Below are 22,133 nucleotides of genomic sequence, written 5' to 3'. Positions count from 1 at the left end.
TGCTGCCCGGACCTGCGCTTCGGAGCCCGCTAGGGGGCGCCCGCGAGCCGCTTCCCCGTTTTCCACTCTAAGAAGCCTCGAGGGTCCCCAAGAGGAAAGGGGCTGAGCTCACGGAGGTGGGGATCTCAAGTCTAAACAAGGATTCCAAGGAACTTGCAGTTTAGGAAATAGGGTGCAAACTGCGGAAGAGCCCAGGGGTGCTCAGAGCCGGGCCTGGGAGTTTCCAGAGACACGGTTGGAAAGTTACAGCTCAGAGCTGCCCCCCTCTGGACGATTAGGAGATTAAACTCAAACGTTGCCATAAAACCCATTTTTCCAGCCAAATCTTTTGTAAAAGAACTAACGCTTGCTATGTCTATCATAATTTTTTCCTAATGCATTGGATTGGTACTTTCAAGTTGTGTGATAATCAGAGGAACACAAAGGCACAAATAAGAAGAGACATAAAAATTTACCAGTAATTTTGCGAAATTAAATCAAGCACTTCAAAGTGTTCTAGACATAGCCTTTATGAATGTGAAAGCTCTGTGAGCCTGGAATGTTTTCCAATATGCATTTTCTACAGAATCACTGACTCGCATACAATTTTGAATAAAAATAATAGCAAATATTTGCTGAGTATTTACTTCATGCTGTATCCATACCTTGTGTATATAATTTTATGGTTAAAACAAGGGTAAGGTGGTTAATAGATACATCTGTGCCTTAGGAGATGCATTTATTTAATCCTCATTACAATTCCCCAAAATAGATTCCTTTATTATCCTCATTTTACATATAAAGAAATTGAAATGGATGAAAAAGTGAGATTTCTACAGTAAGTTCCTGACTTACGAATATTTCAGCTGCACAGATAGAAATGGATCTCACATTACAAGCACTCATAGGTGCGAACAAACTGCAGAAGTAGCTCACGTGTCTGCCAGACACTGTGTGCTTGCTGTACAGTGTGATAGTGGATAGTAGTACTGTCCTCAGTCGGAGCCCAGGAGGTCTGGAAGAGAGATGACAAGCAGTGGCGATGTGGAAGGGACTGCTAGGAAGGGCAGAGCCATAACCACAGAAACAAAGGTGAAAACACAGCATAAAGCTCGCTTTGATTTATCAGCCTTCTGGGACAGAACTCATTCTTAGCTGGGATTTACTGTACTCATTGGAATATTATTCCCCTGTTAAGAACAAAATCATGTCATTTGCAAGAAAATGAATGGAACTTGAGATCGTGATGGTAAGTGAAATAAGCCAGACTCAGAAAATCAAGCATCACATATTTCTTCTCATATGAGGGGCTGGGCATGAAAACAAGAAGGGAGACTATTGGAGAAAAGGAAGGGAGTTGGGGAAGAGGGAGTAAAGGGAGAGGATAGTGGCACAGTGGTGAGATACAATGGTCAGAGTGTGTTTTGTGCATGTACAAATATGCCAGAATGAGGCTCTCTAGTCAGTGTGGCTGATACGCACTAATAATAATTGAATGAAGAGAAACTGAGGCACAGGATGTTTATGTGCCTGAGTCACTCAGCAGACATGACAAAGAAGTCAGCCCTGTCTCTACGGAAACTTCACTGAACTTCACGTTGACATGAATCTGAAACTTGGGACAGGAACCAGGTAAGCCCAGGGGATTTTGCCACTTGAGTAAGTCTGACAATCACTGAGTCAGGCTATGCTACTTCTAATTCTTAGAGTATTTAAATAAAAGCAACTTTAGTTCTAGATCTACCCTGAAGATCATAAACAATGAGGTATAATTACAATCATGTAATCGCATGATGAATTTAGCAGGTGGATTTCAGGTTCTTTTGTAGGACAAGCAAAGACTTGCAAGCATACAATCCAAATGGCAAGTGAAAAGTAGCTTCATTTATTGATGGTCATGGAAGATATTGCTCAGGGCAAGTCGGCACTAACAAAAACATGGTACACACAGAAAATGGAGCTGGGGTGACAGGATAGCCAAAGCACTGCACACAAATCACAGCAGAAGCAACAACCCCAGATAAATCAGGATCTGGGAATTGAAAGGATGTGTAACGCAGCCCAGGTGCCTTCCCCTGAAACTCTAGGTGTGATTGACAGGTTGCTGTGTTATCTCAGGGGCTTTCAACGCACATGCTTGTCCCAGAATTCACTTTGACCTTAATTATATGGACCCTTCCTAGGTTTGAGTAGGGTGAAGGTGACTGAAAGTGTGTGTGTGGGTTAACATACACGTGCTTTCACCTAGAGCATCAGAGATCTCCTGAATTATTGTTATGTGTGATTCTCTACCTCTCTTAGGACAATAGAAAGAGGAATGGCTGGAGGGGGCTGTTTAAAAATGACATGAATGGAAGGGAGTGACTCCCTCACCTCTGTTGTTTCTAACTGTGAATTAAATTACCATTTATGTTCTTTCATGTAATTATGTAATGTAATTCAAAAGCCTGTCCATGACAGAAGGAAAAAGTATATTTTGGGACCTAATGCTTATATAATTAAGACCTTTAAAAACTTAGCTGCATATCCTAAACTATCAGAACTCCCCGGCAATTGTCAGGAACTCTGTGTTCATCATAGTCGTGTTTTGGTTGGGACAATGACCCCCTTGAAAGTTTTATAAATGGTTCACAAGAGTCCACTCAGACACACTTTGTGTGAGCCATAAGAGCTTTATTTCTGTTCAGGTGCAAACAGACTGAAATCAAGAAAGATTTCAGCAGCTAACTGGGGGAGAAGTTAAGTCTTTATAGGATTTTGGAAGCGGGCTCTAATCCTAAGGAATCTTGAGTGGAATGCAGGTGTGCAGATAACACCGGACTTCTTAGCTCTGGGGAGACTGTATATCCTGTCCTAAATGTTCTATTCTTTTTTTTTGCATTTAAAAAATTAATTTTATTGGTACATTTTAGATATACACAATGATATCATTCATCATAGGGAATTTGTATTTGTACATGATATATCTTCCTCTTTTTTTTCCATCTCCCCATCAACCTCTCTTCTCCTTTTTTACAAAAGCTTTGTTTCCATTTTTGTCTTGTCCCTTCTTTCCTTTCCCCCTTCCCTTCCCTTGTTTCCCTTCTCATTTGAACATTTTCTTTCCATTTCCCAATATCTTTTATACATTACTTACATTTACTTACACTTTTTATTTCTCACACTAGAGAAATGATGCAGTGTTTAAAAATGTGTGTCTAATTTATTTCACTTAAGAGTATCCTCTTGGGGTCAGGGATTTAGCTCAGCGGTTCAGTGGCCTGCCTTGCAAGCGCAAGGACCCGAGTTCAATCCCCGGTACCAAAAAACAAACAAACAAAAAGCAAGAGTATCCCCTTACGCATTTGTTATTTTATTTTGTAGCTCTCTAAGTACAACTGAAGCATGGATAATTGTTAGGATGGTGTTTACAGTTGACTGAAGGGAAGGGAATGACCCACTCAACTTCACTGTTTCTAACTGTACTACTTTTAGGATTATGGAAGCTTGGGTAATCGTTAAGATTGTGTGGTGTTGACAGTTGAACGGAGGGAAGGAAGTGGTTCACTCATCCCCTTGTTGTAACTGTACTATTCACCCTGAGAGCCTTGGTCCCAGAAAATCTTTGAGGGAAATTAAAGGTAGAAGTTCTGTCTTCTATAGCTCCTTCTGGCTGAAGAGAGGCATTGGCCCTACCTATGCAGAGACCAAGGAACTTTTGCCCTGACTGATCTAAAAGTCCAAGGGAGCTGAGTCCTTCCTCCAGAGATTTCTTGATGAACCATGGATGTAGAAGCAGGTTCTGATCTCAAATTAAGGTCATCACCAGTAGTTTGGCTGCTTTTTTGTTGTTGTTGTTGTTCAAGGACAAATATAGCTCCTTTGTTTTAGCTCTTAGGAGATCTAGTTTCCTCTGATGTTCTACAGCCACTGCTGCTAGTGAGTCTATCTGGTCTTGAAGGAAGGGAATAATTTGGGCAATTTTTTCTAGGCTGTCCGTCAAGTTCTCAAGTGAGTGTTGATGATAGGAGAAAGATGTGATTAGCTAAAAGGTGTCGTGTAAGTAGTCATTGCTTATTATCTCTGCTAGAGACAGTTTTTGAATAATCCTGAATGATCCCAAAAGAAACAGAAAAGACCCAAAAGATGTCAAGTTATAACTTGGAGCAGGAACCTTGCATGGAAACTTTACTGTGGATTTCACCTGTATGATTGCTTGGGGTTTGGCAGTCTCTGAGTGAGAATAAACAACTTGACCAAGAGATTAAGGCATGTACGACCCAAGCACAGGACTAGAATGGAAAGGCAGACTGAGGAAGGAGCCATGTCAGACACTGTTCTTAAGGGGCTGGAACAGAAATTGTAACCAGGTGGCTCCTAGATCTGTCTTCCAGTGTAGCTGGAAACTTCAACAGGAGAAAATGATTGCAGCCCCTTTTTACAAACCTATATTGCTATCACTTTTATATGTCTTTGGTTATACTTTCCTGCTGGGTTTTCAAGACCAGGATAGAGTGAGACATGTGTTAACCAAAATTTACCTTTTGTCTTCTATCAAGGTCAGTTAAGTCTTTCCCAGGCATTTCTTTGGAAACTATGGTTAGACTCTTAGCTCCTCTGTCAGTGTCAACTGGCAGGATGGGTCATGGTCTTGCTTCACCATGGGGCTTTCTATAAAAGTATGGGTACCTTTCCCTCTTGATTTACCCTCCTTTTTGGCACACTGTGTATTGGTTAACTCTTGTCCTCTGGAGTTCAACAGTCTCCTTGCTCAGGAGTTTGGGTGACCACCAAAGTTGTAGGATTCTGTAGAGAGGTTCCCCTAGGTCCTATGTCCTTTTTGACCTTGGAGGGTCAGGGCCAAAATATTGACTATCTTTTAAGCCCTGTTATCTTTTTAAGTTTGAAAATACTGTCTAATGGGAGATCTCAAAACGCTATTAACCACTTCTTTTGCCATTAAGATACAGGAAATAGCTAGCTAGTTGTCTCTCCAGGATAAAGCCCAAACTGCTGTGACTCTAGAAGACAAAGAAGGATGACAAACTTTGCACACCTGTAAACCGATAGAGACCTCTTTTCTTTTCTGAAAAAAATCTACCAATCACTCTTGTAAATCAGATAGGTAATACAGTTTGCTCCTTCTAAATAAGTTGCTTGAATAGTCTTGTTTTGTTTACTACACTTACTAAAATAATAATTCTGTCTGATTTATAAAAGGGTTGTTCATGGCCCAATACCTCTGGGTACACTCTGTTTTATAAACAATTGTCTCACGTCAATGTCAAATGTTCATCTTCCTGTTAAATTTGTGCTAATGACTGGTTGCAGCATCTACAACTTTTTTGTTTGAGCTCAACAATCTTTTCTACTTTTTGCCCTTTTTTTGCGGGGAGGGTTCCCATGAAAAACAGTTATGGAGTTTAAAATATTTATGTCTACAGCTTAAGTTGGCTTCTAGGTAAAATAAGTGTCATTAGAGTTAAGAATATGCTTCCACCAAGATGGCTAGCTAATAAAAAATGACATAAGACTGGTTTTACAAATGTAATACCTATTGTTGTCCATGTACAATGACTTGGGGTCTTTCACTGGCCAAAGATAACATCTCAATTCTTATGATCCAGTTCTCAAAGGACATGCTTCAAACCAGGCCGCTGGCTGGTCAAACTGAGGCCAAGATCCACACCTAGTATGGGGTAGTTTCAGGAAATAGCCTTTCTCTGGTGTGGGTGCTGGTAGAGCAGGTTACTGAGGAGGTAGACTTTAGGGAAGAGCAGTCGACAGGAGAGAGAGTCCTCTGCAGCATCCGTTCCTGAGAGACGATGACTTCCAGGGTAGAGATCGAGCCTCTGATTGCAGGTAGCATGAGGACCCTGCAGAGGCCCTGGAAGCCTGGGCTGAAGGAGAAGGTAGAATCTATCTGCCATGAATCAGTCTCATTGCCGCTCTGGCAGCAAGCAGGTTGCTGGGTGCTGATTCTGCAGCTGTCTCCCTCCGTGTTCTCGGCCTTCCTGCCCTTGCTTGGCCAGAAGCGTCATCACCTTGGGAGGGAGCTGTTGTGCAGCAGCCATATGAATATATGGGGGCAAACTGTAGGCCCTGTGGTCATGAGGCCGATGTTCCCTAAATTTTCTTTATGGCCAGCTGTTCTGTTCGTCCAGGGCAGCATGGCGCTTTTTCTGATGTTTGTTGAGAACGGCGTGTTAGCTGTGAGGGTCTCACTCAGGTCAGGCATGACAGAAAGAATCCCAGGACAGGAAGGTGTGGGCATTTCTGGGAGCAGCAGAAGACACCCTGATGTCCACCTTGGAGGATGGCAGACAGGAATAATCCCACAGCTGCAAAACAAATATTAAAGAAAGGTAATTCTCCTTCCCCACCACCACCATTACGATACTTGAGATCGAATCCCAGGGCCCCACACTAAGCTACATTCCCAGCCTTAATTTTTTTTTTTTTTTCATTTTGAGACAAGATCTTGCTAAGTAGCTAAACTGCTCAGGCTGGGATCCAACTTGTGATCCCCTTGCTTCAGCCTCTAGTGTGCTGGGAGTACAGGTCTGTGCCATCATGCCTGGCTTCTCTAGCTTTTGGACCTCAGTGAGAGTAGGTTGTCACTGACCCAGATGTGTGGTTTAGGAGGGCAGCAGTTAGTTTAGCTAAACTGAAGCTGTCTCCTAGAATTCCCATGGATGCTCAGAGGGCACCAGATGGCTGTGGAATTTAGAAGTTAGGTGTCAAACAGCAGCCACATCGCCCCCGACTTGGTAGATTGAGGCAGGGTACCTGGGGTCAGGCAGCTCCTGCTCAAGGGGTGCTGATCCACTGTCTCACTTAAGTGTGCACAGCTGCCAGGCTCACAGTTCCTCTCTCCAGCCCCCACCCCACCTTCTTTTGCCCTCTCTGACTCCTGGCCTAGTTGTGTGTTTGGCTCTCACTAAATGTGTAGGAGCCAACTAAGATCCTGCAATAGTACCAACAGAGGAAACCAAGATGGAGTTACTCTGGCTGAACTTCCACATCACCAAGCCAAAACTATCTGGACGTGGTGTAATCCCAGAACTTGGGAAGCTGAGGCAGGAGGATTACTGCAAGTGTGAGGCCAGCCTTGGCTACACAGTGAGTTCAAGGTCAGCCTGGGCTATATAGTGAGATAGCTGTTTCAAGACAAAAACAAAATCAAAACTAACCTTCTAACCTGACCTTTGAAGAACTTGAGGGGTGTGGGAGAGATCAAATCTCCAAACAGGCCAGTTTTAGCTTTGGTGGTAGAGCATTTGCCTGGCAGATGGGAGGTCTTGGTTCAATCTCCTGCTCTGAAAAAAAAATTTAATTAAGGCCTTTAAAATAACTTGTTATAATTTCTATTTTGGGCACCACACTTGGAGGCTCTGGCTTTTCCATTTGTGATACTTGTAGCAACTTCATATGTCTTAAGTTTAGCAAGTACCTTGGTTGCACCATTTTCTCTTGTGCTCAACTTACTGTTGTGCTGGTTTGCTCATCTTGAACCTATGAGCAACAGGCTATAATTTATATGCAAGTTTTACATGTATGTTAAATGTCCACACACGGAGTAGTGGATCCCCCAGCTGGCTTTATGGTACAGATATCTGAGGTTTCCTATAAGAATACACATTCCAAGTCTTCAAATCAGGCTTCCTAACTGAGATCTATGAATAAGGCCAAGGAATCTGAATTTTAACATGCTCATGAAATAATTCTGATGATTAGCTGGCTTGGGAAACTATCGCCTGAGGAGTATGTGTACTTTTTTCCATCAAAAAGTCCTTAATCGAATAATTTCCCAATTCAACACTCATCCAATATCAACTCCTTTGGTACGGGGCAGTTTACTTTCCTGAGGCTGCCCATTCTGTTATAGACACGAGTGTGGACTTCTTTCTTATCTTGAAACTTCCTTATCTGAAACTTCCTTCCCCTCAAGTTTTACCAAAAGGTTCTGGTGACACAGAAAACAAATCTTGATCAGAACTTGTAAAATTACTATTGTAGTACTTGGAATTGAACCCAGCAGCACTCTAAAGCTGAACTACACCCCTAGCTCTTTTAATTTTTCTCTGAGACAGTCTCACTAAGTTGCCCAGATGACCTTGAACCTGTGATCCTCCCATCTCAGTTTCTGGAGTGTCTGCCATTATAAGCATGCTACACCACACTTGGCCCATTCTATTTCTAAATGTGCAGTTCAGTGACACTGAGTTCATTGTCATTGTTGTGCCACTATCACCGCCATTCATTCTCAGGACTCTTTTCATCGTGCAAAACTGAAACTCTGTATCCATGACACAATAACCTCCTATCGCCGCCCCCTTTGTCTTTCTATGTTAGACTACTCCAAGGACTTCATATGAATGGAATCACACAATATCTTCCCTATGGTGGTTGGCTAATTTCACTTAGCATAATGTCCTTAAGGTTATCTGTGTTGTAGCATTGGCCAGAATGTCCCTGTTGTTAAAGCTGTATAATGTTCTATATGGTAGTGTATGTATATACCACATTTTGCCCATCCATTTGGCTATAAGGCACTTGAGTTGTTTCCACCTTTTGAAACAAAATACTCAACACCCACAATTTAAAGGAGGAGTTTCAAGCTGGCTCATGATTTCAAAGGGTCCAGTCCATGGTTGGCTGTTTCCAAGGCAGAAACAGCATGGTGGAAGGGCATGGTGGAGGAAAGCTGCTCAGCTCATGGTAGCCAGGAAGTGAATAGAGAAAGGAAGAGCTGGGGAAGGAGATGAACCCTTCCAGGTCGCACCTCAGTGACCCACCTCCAAACAGACCCCCACGTACTAACATCACATTTAGCTATGAACTCATTAATGTGTGAATTCACTGATAAATACTGTGACTCCGTGATCCCATCACCTCCCACACACATGAGACTTTGGGGGGACACTTTGGATCTAAATCATATCATCAGCTTGTAAAGAGCAAAGGTTTATTTGGGCTCATATGTTTAGAGGTTCTGTCTATGGTTGGTTGTTCCCTTTGTTTCAGGCCTGCAGTGGCACATCATGGGAGGGGTGCAGGGTGGAGACCTATTATCTTGTAGTGGGGTTTGTGAAAGGGGGGAAGAGATTGGATTCCCAGCATCCCCTCCGAGGACCCAGAGACCTCCTACTTGGTCCCACTTCTTAAAGTTTCCACCACCATCACCTCCCGATGGTGCCACATGGGAGTCAACCGTTTAATACACAGGTCTTTGGAGAACACTCAAAGTCTAAATCGTAGCAAAGGCAGACACTTGAAATAAGTAAATGTTACTCAAGTAATGAAATAATCTTAAACCAAGTTTTTCTGTTCCACTTCATAGGTTTTCTGAAATTGCAATCTTTCTAAAAGAACTTTAGTACCATTTTTCTTCTCTGTTTCTCAAAAACAAAACAAAACCTTACAAGTTGTCATTGTTAGATTGCTGATGTTTCTGCAATTTCAAATGACAGAGAGTTTCTATCTTTCACAGAAACTGGAGGGCTCTTGGTATTGGTTGGTGATTTGTTACTATTTCACATTTACTCTCAAGTTCATTTTTCTCCTGATTGGAAGGCTTCTAAATGATTGATCACCATCATAACAGATCCTGGACCGGTCCTGTTCTGCTACCAGTGCTGTCTTCTGGGGCACTTTGCTTAGGCTTAGGATATGTTTGTACCAGGAAAAATCACTTTCTTGTTTTAGATCCAAAAACTAATTGAGGAAGCATTCTCTGAATTTAAGTGTACTTTGAAGCACACACATTGGATTCTTCTATTCTTCAAACCTTACTTCTAATCCTTGCTGCAGGAAGATTTTCCTTTTTATTTTCCATAATTGACTTTTTTATTTTCCATTCAACAGAGACCACAAATGCCTGAAAAAAGAATCCCATTTAAATCAGACTCTCCTCGCTTTTTTTTTCTTCAGTACAGGGGGTTGAAACTAGGGAGTACTGCTCAGTGGTTCTGCCGCCTGCCACTCAAGTGCAACGTTCTGAGTTCAATCTCTGAACAACATCAAAAAAGAAACCAGGCAGTACTGAAGCACATCCCCAGACCTTTCTATTTGTTCTTTTGTTCTTGGTTTTTTCTTGAGACAGGGTCTCACTAAATTACCCAGGTTGGCCTAGAACTTGTGATTTTCCTGCCTCAGTCTCCCGAGTAGCTGGGATTACAGGCATGTACCATCACACCTGGTTAGTCTCTCTTCACTCTTTCTCAACAATTAGACAAATATCAAACCAAGGAAACCCAATGTGCACCTTGACTACAGCGTTCCATTCATGTGGGCTTAACATGGGGAAATGGACTAAGGTGTTGGAGTGGGTGGCGTTGAGTCCTGTGAGGTGGAGGCAGGACGCCTAGGTCCTAATGTAACCATGTGACCTCAACCACATCACTTAAACTCCCTAGGGACCAGACCATGATATCCAAGAAGAATCTTTTTTTTTTTCAGCTTTAATTGTGTTTATTGGTACATTTTAGGGATACAGTACAGTTACATACATTGTTGGGATCTTGTACCTCTACATGACAAGCCTTGATTTTCATTTTTCCCCCCTTACTCCTGCCCTCCCTTCACCACCTCCTCCCCTCCCCATCTACAAACACTTTATTTTCATCTTTTCATTATCTCACATTTTTTTCTTTTCCCTTATTACCCTTCCCCTACCCATCCCACCTTCCCTACACCTTTAGCTCCTTTCTTCCCATTTCTAAATGTCATTAGGATCTTATGTATTATTGCAGATTATTCACACCAGGGAAACTATTTGGTATTTGCACATGTGTGACTTATTTATTTCACTTAGGAGTATATCTTCAATATGTATCCATTTGCCTATGAATGAATCTATTTTCTCATTCTTTATGGCTGAGTAATATTCCATTTTATAGAAAAACCACATCTTCTTTATCCACTTTCCAATGGATGGGCAAATGGGCTGTTTCCAAGATTTAGCTATTACAAACTGTGCCGCTATAAACATGGGTGCGCATACTTCTCTGTGATATGATTCTTTTAGTTCTTTTGGAAAGATACCCAGCAGAGGGATGGCTGGGTCAAATGGAACCTTCAGTCCAAGCTCTTTGAGGTATCTCCATATTGATTTGCATAGTGGTTGCACCAGTCTGCACTCCCACCAACAATGGAGAAGGGTTCCTTTCTCCCCACAACCCCGCCAACATTTGTTATTGTGTGATTGCTTGATAGCAGCCATTCTTTGTGGGGTGAGGTGGAATCTCAGTGTTGTTTTCATCTGCATCTCTTGAATGATCAGTGATGTGGAACATTTTTTCATATATTTACTTGCTGCTTTTACTTCTTTGTCTGAGAAATGTCTGTTCATTTTGGATGCCCTTTTTTGAATCAGGTCTTTATATCTGGGGGGGCTGATTGTTTTGAGTTCTTTATATATTCTTTATAATAGTCCTTTGTCTGAGGAACAGCTGGTAAAAATTTTTTCCCACATTGTAGATTGTCTCTTAGTTCTGCTGATGGTTTCTTTTGAAGTACAGAAGCTTTTAATAAGATGAGATCCCTGTTGTTGATTCTATCTGCTAGTTCCCGTGCTACTGAGGATTTGTTCATAAAGTCTTTTCCTATGCCAATGTCTATCCAGGAAGAATCTTAAGATGTAGTACAAAAGTCCTAGCTCTCTCCAAGATGGAAGTCCAACACAGGGGTCTACTTGAGAGAACCATCCTAACTTTGTAAAGTCATAATTCTGACATTCCAGATACAAGTCGTCTCCTTGATAAAATGATAAAGTCAGCCCATTTTCAGAAGAGGGAAAGAGCAGAAAGGAAGAGCTCACATTTCTAATGAACGTTCTGCGTTGACCCAGCAGATGGTAAAGCCAAGGCTATTCTTGAAAAATCTTGTACAAATTATGGGAGACGAAGGAGGGAAAGGAAGTCAAGTTATTCCTTTGAAAACAACAGATCTGATTTTGACTGGGGAGATAGGAGATGATTTTGAGTAGCTTTTGAGTGATGCTCGTTACTTTTTCAGAAAACTCCTTGATTGGAAATAAATAACAATTATGTCTTGGAACCCATGTTTTCCTACATTCTATGTCTATAAAATTCAACTGTGGAAAATAATTGAAATAAAGCAGAAACAGTATGGGGAAAATAATCTCTAAATTCTCTTCATAAAAAAGTGGTAAAAATCAATTTCTAGAATTTATTGGGCAATTCCACATGCTCTCATTACAAAACAGAGGAAGGATTTTTGTTGTGATAAGGATTGAACCCAGGGTCTTGTGCATACAAGGCAAGTACTCAACCACTGAACTACATTCTCAGCTCCCCACAGGGATGATTTTGATAAATTGCCTCTGAGTCTTATAATTTTAGAAAATTCCAAAATGTATGTTTATTATTGTCTGAGAGGCAAACAATAGCTCTAATTCCCTGTATAACTTAGTCTATAGATCACATTTAATTGACCCTTGCCTCTACCAAAACAAAAATAGAATAATTTAACCAAAAGGAGAAGTCTTAGAAGGATTCTTATTACAGAATATACATTTATTCATTTGAACATTTATTGAGGGCTTTTGAGAACATAGTTGTTTATGGCTTTCATATAGATGTCTCCGGCAGAGCCTCCTAGGTGGGGCTTTTGTGAGGTGGCTGGATCATGGGTGGGTGATAAATGGAGCAGTGCCCTGAATAGTGTAGCATAGTTCTGGTGTGGGTAATGGGAAGCCGCATAGCCTGGATGGAATACAAAGGTAAAGGAAGGCTTGCTACTGCAGCTCCCTGCCTCCTGCTTGCTTCGCTGTGGACTGTTTCATCTCTGCCATGCCCCTCTGCCATGCCTGTCTGGTAGCCAGCTGGCTGTGGACTGAAACAGCTACAAACTGTGAGCTAAACTTTTCATCCTTTAACTTGTGAGTTTTGGAAAAAAAAAAACAATGAATTTGTGCATTGTGGTTATTTTGTCTCAACAATAAGGAAATAACTGAGTAGCAAAAATGAACTAAAACAAAGACTCTGATCTCAGGAAGCTGGACTCTATCAGGGCAAAAACCTCTAACAAATAAAGACATATACAACACTACCTGATGATAAGTGCCACAAAGACAAAGAATGGTAAGAGTGCAAAGAGCTGGGCATATCTGTAAAACCAGGACTCTAGGAGGCTGAGGCAGGAGGATCACATATTCAAGTCCAGCCTGGGCAATTTAGCAAGACCCTATCTCAAAATAACATTTTTAACGAAAAGGGGTGGGGATATGCAAAAGCCTTGGGTTTAAGCTTTAGGGCTCCTCCAATGAGAAAAGGGGGCTTTTGCGAGCTAAGTTACCTCCTTAACAACAATAAAAACAACTGCAAAGAACAAGTAGAGGACATTCATGACATTTGGGTAGGGCATTTATTCCCTGACTCTGCCCAGTGAGGTGACATTTGCACTGAGCCCTGAAAAAAAATGAAGAAACAAAGTATGTGTTTATCTACAGTAGCAGCTGGCAAAGTTTTTCTTTTTCTTTTCTTTTCTTTTTTTTTTTCTTTTCTTCTGGTACTCAGGACCTTGTACTTGAAAGTCAGGCATGGCACTACTAAGCTAAAGCCCCAGCCCCTGGCAAAGTTTTCCTTGAAGAGACAAAAGAGGAAGTCTTTTTGGTTAAATGTGGGTGGACAGTAAATATTTTTGGCCCGGTGAACTGTCCAATCACTGTTGTAACTACTCAGCTCTACACCCAAGAAAGGAGTCACAGACAACATAAACAATGTAGCTATATCCCCATAAACTCTTATTTTTGGAAAGTGCTCAAGACCAGTTTTGTTTTTTTTTTGGTACTGGAGATCAAACTTGGGACCTTGTGCTTGAGAGGCAGGCAGCGGCACCACTGAGCTAAATCCCCAGCCCCAAGACCAGCATTTTTAAAAGGATGAAACAGAATGAACAAGAGAATACCCAGCACATCATATGACAGAGGGTGACTATACAATACTTCTTTGGCCTTGGGATCTTGTGTGCTCTTAAAATAGACAAAGGACCCCCAAAACCTGTGGTTTACATCTATTGCTCTTTACTGTATATGAAATTAAAATTGGGAATTTAAAAAAATACTAAGTTTTGTGCCAATAATCGTGTAGTCACCCCTGGAAGCAGGATAAACCAGTGACTAGCATAACCAGCAGGTGACTGCAACCAAGGGACTCACTTCTCTTGCTTTGGCTTGGAGATGGCTCGCTGCCTCCTGACCACAGGTGTCTGCGGTGCTCCTGATAGCTAATGTGCTTTTGAGTAGTGATGCTGCCTGCAGGGGCTTTGTGCTGTCATCTCTGCTGCTGTGCACTACATTTGCTGAGTCTCACGGAGCCTCTCATAGATGAAGCCAACCTGAGGTGTAAATTTCACTCATTTGTGCTTGGGGTCTGGAGAATGGCATAGACGGATTCATTAAAGCAGCCCTGGGTCCTATGTCTCAGCCTTGGCCAGATAGTACCTTGCTGGAAGAGATCACCCCTCCCAAGAGCCCTTGGATGTCTCTGGAGCCTCTTCAGATTAACAGAGTGAAAACAGCAAAGGATGAACATTTTTATGGATGTCACTGTCATTATACGTGATGGGCCTTGCTGGAGGCCCAGTGGTTTCAGCCCTTACTAGGATCCCAAATCAAATACGGGAGCCCAGGGTCATTACATTGTCTGGACTTCAGTCACTCATCTATACGTGAGCTTCTAGCTAACAGTCTGCCCCATCTGCACATTTGTACAGACCCTTAGGCTATCTATCCCCAATGGCGTGATAATCTGGTCCAGCCAGTGGCAACAGCAATCCTTCCTCCAAGGTTGGACCCTTTGGGGCAAAGACCTTATGGGAATCTTGCTCAGAGATACCGAAAATATAAATTAAGATCACATAGGGCTAGGGATTTAGCTCAGTGGTTCTGCCGCCTGCCTCACAAGCACAAGGATCCGAGTTCGATCCCCGGTACCCCCCCAAAAAAGATCACATAGATCTCTGCATATTCTGAAGCCACAAATGAAGGCTTACAGAGACACTTCTTATCCTTTCTGAAGTTTCACACATTATCAATGGTGATGAAGGCCCACACTGCATTGTACAAAATAGGCAATGCTGGGCTCTTCAGCACAGCATTCAACAGCACTCTCTCTTCCCTTAACAGCCTCTGGCTACAGCTTCATTGAGCTCCATGATGGCTGAGTTGTTACAAGTACAAATGGTCCCAGAAATACTTCAGTCAGCATTGGATATCAGAAATGAGTTTTAATAAAGTCTTACTCCATTTTTTATGTTGACTGCTGACATTTTCCAGCCTGTAGCTTTCACCTTTCCTTCTTGATTCACGCTTGGGCACAGAGATATGAACACTCACAAGCTCCTTCTCTTGGTGCTGATCAAAACATCAGGCCACAAAAACCCCAGCCCACAAGTGGGAACCTTTAATCCCCTGCACTCCTTAATCACCTTTAAACACCAAATTAATCACTTATCACTGCTTTCTCAAGCCACTTACAGACTTCCTTGGGAGTCTGCCTTGCTGTTCCCAGAAAATCTCATGATATGAGTAAGAAACCTCATACCTTCTTGCTGCATTGTGTCATCATTAATCTCAACTCCCAAATCAAATTTTGTGTCGGGTGTAGTGGTGTAGGCCTGTAATTCTAGCAGTCTGGGAGGCTGAGGCAATAGGATCGCAAGTTCAAGCTCACCCTGGGAAACTTAGCAAGAAGCTATTTCAAGATAAAATGGGCCAGTGATGTAGCTCAGCGAGAAGGCTCTGGATTCCATCCCTGGTACAGAAGAAAAAAATTGCATGGGAATCTATCTACTTCCATGGATTGACCATAAATACATTTATCACATGTTATGTAAAAACACACTTTTAAAATGAAAAAAAAAACTATTCTCCAGTATAGGAAAACATTTAGTGAGAAGAATGGCATTATTTTCTGAAATCCTTTTAGTGCCTAGAAGCTCATTCTGCTTCCTTATTCAGTCTGTTGTATTCTGTTGTTTAAGAGATTAAAGAAAAATCTTTTGTTTTGGGCGGCTTCATGTTACTGTGACAAAATACTTGACATAATCAATTTAGAGCCTATGGCGGAGGCCTGCTCAACTCCTGGTAGCCAGGAAGCAAAAAAAGAGGGACAGGAAAGGGCAGAGTTCCAACATCCTCTTCAGGGCCACACGCCTCATGACCCCATTTCTTCTTGGGCTCTACCTTTTAAAGGTTCCACCCCTTTCCAGTAGCAACCTGAGCTGGGAAACAATGGCCTTTGGGTTGACATTTCACATGCAGAGTGCTGAATCTTTCCTGACTGATACGTAGTCAGAAAGGGGAAAAATATCCCAATAATGTTCTTATTTTAATTTTGTAATTTTAATTTTTGTCGGTATGTGTTTGCAGTATTACATAATGATTACATTCATCATGGGAAGTTGGTACTTGTACAGAACACATCTTAATTCTTTTTACTTCCCTTTTCCTTTCCTGCCCTCTGTCTCTTGGACAATAGCATTTTTAGATCAATGTGGTATTCTTTGGTGTTTTCAATATTACCAAAATTTTGCAAATGACCGGTTCCTAGTGGTTAGTTGCACTGTGGAATCTGAAACTGTATTAATGAACTTTATATATTCTGCATATTAAATCTGTCTTATGTGTTGAGTGGATTTTTTACCTAAGTGTAAGTCTTTAGCATCATTCTTTGATCATTTGGAAAATATTAACTGAGTCATACCAACATTACATAAGTTGATGTGTTTCACTGGGCATTATTTAAAAAGCTACTTTCGTCTCATCGGAAAATTCTTTACATATTAGGAAACTGTCAAGCTCATGGTGGTAGATACAACTTTTCACAAGTCCTAATTTTTTTCTGGAAAGTTCAAATTGTGCCCCTGGCAATAAATGCTGTCAACTGATTTTTCTTAAAGTCACAGGCTCGCTTCATTCATTCTTGAGGAAATGCCAGCCTAATCCCCAAGTCTGAATAACTCTAGCTTATTTTTTCAAGTGAAAATGGTGTTTCATAAAAAAAAAAAAAAAAGAAAGAAAGAAAAGCAACTTGTCCAGTTTGTAGCTCAGGCAATGGCTCAAGTGCCTTTCATGGGTGACCATTGTGCCTCAGTTTGCAGCAGAAGTAGTTTGTGCATAGTTATTTGATCACACAAGAACATCCACTTTGAAACCTAAAGTCTCATCTAAATATCACCTACGCAGATGGGGTGATAGTCAATGTGCAGTTCATCCTGAGGCAAAATTCCTCTGCCACTGTAGATCCCCGAAACCAGAAAAGTCATATGCTTTCAAAATATGGTGTTGGGGTGGGCGTCAGATAGACATTTTCATTATTAAATGGAGAAGACTAAAGAGAAGGAAGGAATGAGGCATCCTAGTAAGTCCAAAGCCTGGCAAGGCAAATCCCATTAGAACTTTTAGGGTTGGGAATAAACTTCTCTGGCTTGGAGCCCCCACAACCACCCACAACTGGTGCATCTCTACCCAAGAAGCTCTGCTGGGCAGCAACACCACCCTTCAGAACTGAGTGGAGAGGGCCAGGGATTTAGCTCAGTGGTGCCACTGGCTGCCTCGCAAGCGCAAGGACCAGAGGTAGATCCCCAGTACCAAAAACAAAACAAAAACAAATGAAGTAGAGGTGGCTTTGCTTTCTGGGGCCTGCTTGTGATAGGGGTGGCAGCCCTCACCATCTCTGAGTTGTCTTTGAAGTCTTCCCTTTTCTTAAAGAATGATGCACATTTGCAGCTAAATAGCTTTGTGGTCCAAACTTATAAAAGTCATAAGGTTAATAGTCATTCTTCATTCCTTCCTACCTGCTCTGTCCCCTGTAGCTCAAACTGGCAGTGTATCTGTTCCTGGCTCAAGAGTCACACCCATTGTCTCTTTATCAAAAATCATTTTCAGCTACATCCTTGGTGTTTGGGGAGCTCTCTCTCTCTCTCTCTGTCTCTCTCTCTCTCTCTCTCTCTCTCTCTCTCTCTCTACCAAACTTATAAAAGTCATAAGGTTAATAGTCATTCTTCATTCCTTCCTACCTGCTCTGTCCCCTGTAGCTCAAACTGGCAGTGTATCTGTTCCTGGCTCAAGAGTCACACCCATTGTCTCTTTATCAAAAATCATTTTCAGCTACATCCTTGGTGTTTGGGGAGCTCTCTCTCTCTCTCTCTCTCTCTCTCTCTCTCTCTCTCTCTCTCTCTCTCTCTGCCACATGGATAGGCTGAGCATTTTCCAAATCTCAAAGTCTGGTCCTGTTTTGATTAACAATTCCTTCTTGAATTCATCTCTTTCTCCTCACATTTTACTAGCATTCAGGAAGTCTCGAGTCTCTCCTTCAACACTTAATTTTAAAAATCTCTGCAACTAAATATCCAATTTCATCACATGCAAAGTTTACCTTCCACAAAACACTGCAATGTAGTTCAGCCAAGTTTTTTTAATTTAAAAGTTTGTTATTATTATGATTATTATTATTATTACTATTATTTTATTAATGGGACATGGTCTCATCATGCAGTTCAGGCTGGCCTTGAACCCACCATGTAGCCCAGGCTGGCCTTAAAATTTTGGTGACCCTCCTTCCTCAACCTCTTAGGTGCTGGTATTATACTATATCCAGCTTCTTTTAACTTTATGATGAAGAACATCTTTCCAGTAGCTTCTAAAAACATGTTTCTCATTTCCATCTGCGGCATTACTAGAATCTATTAATTAATATCTATTCCAGCACTTCTCCCAAAACTCTTTCAGCCTCTACCTGTCACCCAGTTCCAAATTCACTGCCACATGCTTAGGTGTTTGTTATGGCAAACCTCCACTTCTCAGTACCAAAGTGTGTCTTAGGTTTCTCCTAAGAAGAAGGACCTAGGAAATCTAGACAGATTACATGATTGTGGGCTGAGAAGTCCCAAGACCTGCAGTGGGTAAGCTGGAGACCCAGTACTGTAATTCTAGGCCATGTCTAAGACCTGACAATGCTAAGTTCCACCCAAGTCTGAATCCAAAGACAGCTCAAAGATGACTAGGAAGACAGAGTGAATTATCCCTTGCTCGACCTTTTATGTTATTTGGGTCTTGTTTATTTACTTATTTATAAATAAATGCTGGGGATTGAACCCAGGCCCTCACACTGAGCTGCACCCACAGCCCTCACTTTATGAGATAGGTTACTGTTAAATTGCTGAGTTGCTTAGGCTAGGCTTAAACTTTCGGTCCTCCTGCCTTAGCCTTTCAGAGTGCTGTGATCATAGGAATGTGCCACTGTGCCCCATTTTTTTCAAGTCTTTAACAGACTGAATGAAACCCACCCAAATGGAGAGGGCAATCTGCTTTACTCAGTCTACTGATCAAATCTCTTTTTTTTGTACCAGGGATGGAACTCGGGTCCTTGTGCTTGTGAGGCAGGCGGGGGAACCACTGAGCTAAGTCCCTGGCCCTACTGATCAAATCTTTATCTCATTCACAAACATCCTCACAGACATATGCATAAAGACTGATCAAACACCTGGCCCCCTGTGGCCCAGCTACTGTCCCAAGGGCAATGCTATCCCTTTCTAAAATGAAAGAGAACAGGACCCCCCCCATAGTGGTGAAGAGTCTGGAAATCATGGCAGGTGGGAAGGAGGTGAAAGAATGGATCACGAAGTTGTCCAGCACGTGTGATGGTTCTCTTCATTTATCCAAAAGGCTCCTGGTGCACAAGAGGTCATGGCTACTTTGCATGGTCCAGATGAAGGGTAAGCTCACAGTGACAAGATCTGACCACCACATCGAGGAGTGTAGAAGAATCTGGGGTTCTTAGCAAGTTATTTAAATTCTTAAACGATCTATGTCTATTTCCTCACCTAAAGTGAGATTGATAATGGTACCTACCATCTACCAAATGATCCCATAAAGCATTGTAGTGAGCCATCAATAGTGTTATACCTGGAAGGCTTAGTACCTTAAATGTGGTGGCACACTCCTGTGATCCCAGCACTCAGAAGGCTGAGGCAAGAAGATTGCCCAGAGTTCATGGCCAACTCATACTACAAAGTGAGACTCTGTCCCCAAAAAACCGATAACAACCAAAAAGTCTTAGTAAAGAGTCCAGCTCAATGAATTATAGGTAAAGAAAATATAATCAAAATTTGAATCTGTCTAAAAACAAAGTATTTAGAGAAGCCGTGGCCTGGAAGACCACTTGGTAAAGATGTTAAAAATGAAATTCTTTCCCTGTATAGGGAAAAAAAAAATTCATTCACTGTGTGGGCCCATTTAACTAGAAGACGGGGGCGGGTGCACATGCCAGGCTAGCGAGCTGCCACTGAGCTACATCCCTAGCCCCCAGAAGACTTCTATAACTTGACTACTCCAAGTGTGGTCTGTGGACCGGTGACATTGGCCCATCTAGAAAGTGGTGAGAAACCAAGAGGCTCGGACTGTGTCCTGCCCTGCTGTATCAGGCGCTGCATTTTAACAAGATTCCCATGAGCCATGTGAACACAATGCAGTTAAAGAAGAACAGCTCTGATCCACCATCACCACCAGCAGCCCCCGGCGCCAGGGTTCTGTGATGACAGTGACCAAACACTTCCACAGGAGGCTGGGGGGGGGCATCTCAAGCTGTTAATTAGGGCTTCCTGAATCCACTAATGCTTTCTCTGCCAGACTATGGGGAGGTGGCACTTTTTTTTTTTTTTCACCTTGGACTTTTTTTCACTTTACCGTAGCAATTGACTCCCGAGATATTTCCATATCAACACATTCCTACTGGTGGTGTTACAGTCTTGCAGCAGTACAGTCACTTTCGCTATAGGAAAGTTTGAATTTGTTCCAATGCAATTGCTATATTAGGGAACTATCTGAGCATAATGTCAATTTCACATTGGCTCATATGCGGTTTTATGTGCATGAAATGCTGGGTGAAGGCCCAAAACTGCCCCCTGCTGTGCTGAGCCACAAAGGAAATCTATGGGCCAACCCCAGGCTTGTGCCTGACCCAGCTTCCGCCACACCCATGCATGCTGGGGATTCCGCTTCTTAGGAAAACTGGAGACCCACTCAATCTGCTTTCACTTTTGCAAACTAAATTCCTGCCCCTAAATCTTTCTCCGTGTAGCTCATTCTCAGACACTGTACACAGAAGACTCACAAGTCTTGGAGACATTTAAAGAGACATTAAAACTTCTCAAATACAGAATCTCATTTCCTCCTGACATTAGAAAGCTTCTTTTTCTGAACACTACGAGGGAGGATTCGATGAAAACAGGAGAAAAACAGGACTAAAAGCAGGTTGCCAGGAGGTGGCGCCTGGTGCAGGGAAATTGGCAGGAGCCTTCCCAGAAGAGGCCCCAAACGGTGCCTGCACCAAGGAAAGGCCAGGGGAGGGAGTGCGGGCCCTATGTGTAGGGATGGGATGGGGGATCCTAGCCCCCCAACAGCAAACCAAAAACAAAAGAACAAATATTTTCTATTCCCCAGTAATTCGTCAACATAAGCTAGTGGTTTTCAACTCCTTGGGGTGCCTAAGAATCCAGGAGGAGTCTTGTCGACAATGTCAATATAACAATGGGCCCAAACTATGATTTATATCCGCTAGTTATGCATCATAAGAAATATTCTGGGGCCAGGTATGGTGGTGCATATCTGTAATGTTAGCAGTCTGGGAGGCTGAGAAAGGAGGATCACAAGTTTGAGCCCAGCCTGGGCAATTTAGCAAGTTACCAAGACCCTGTCTCAAAATACAATTTTAAAAAGTGTTGAGGCTGTGAGCCGAGGACTTAGCTTGTCACACCACACCTGCCTTGTAAGTGCAAGGTCCTGAGTTTGATCCCCAGCACCAAAAAATAAAGAAGTGGCTGAGGGTTTGAGGCTGTAGTTCAACATGAAGGCTCTGGGTTCAATCCCCAGTACTGAGGGGTGGGGAGTGGGGAGAAGAAGCAGCCCCCTGGGGTTCCTGAAGTAGGTATGGTCCTTAGACCACAGCCATAATGACAGAAGCCCCTCTTTTTGGTGGTTTTGCTTTCTGCTGTTTCAGTTAATCCATAGCCGACTGTGGTCTGAAAATGTTAAATGGAAAATTCCACAAATAAATAACGTATAAATTCTAAACTGTGTGCCTTCCTGAGTCATGTCATAAAATTCACACGGTTCTGCCCTGTCCCATCCAGGACTCAAATCTGCCCTT

This window comes from Fukomys damarensis, unplaced genomic scaffold, assembly GCF_012274545.1.
Source record: "Fukomys damarensis isolate Sample0158 unplaced genomic scaffold, DMR_v1.0_HiC HiC_scaffold_17, whole genome shotgun sequence".
NCBI classification, from domain to species: Eukaryota; Metazoa; Chordata; class Mammalia; order Rodentia; family Bathyergidae; genus Fukomys; species Fukomys damarensis.
Note: the sequence above shows the minus strand (reverse complement) of the source record.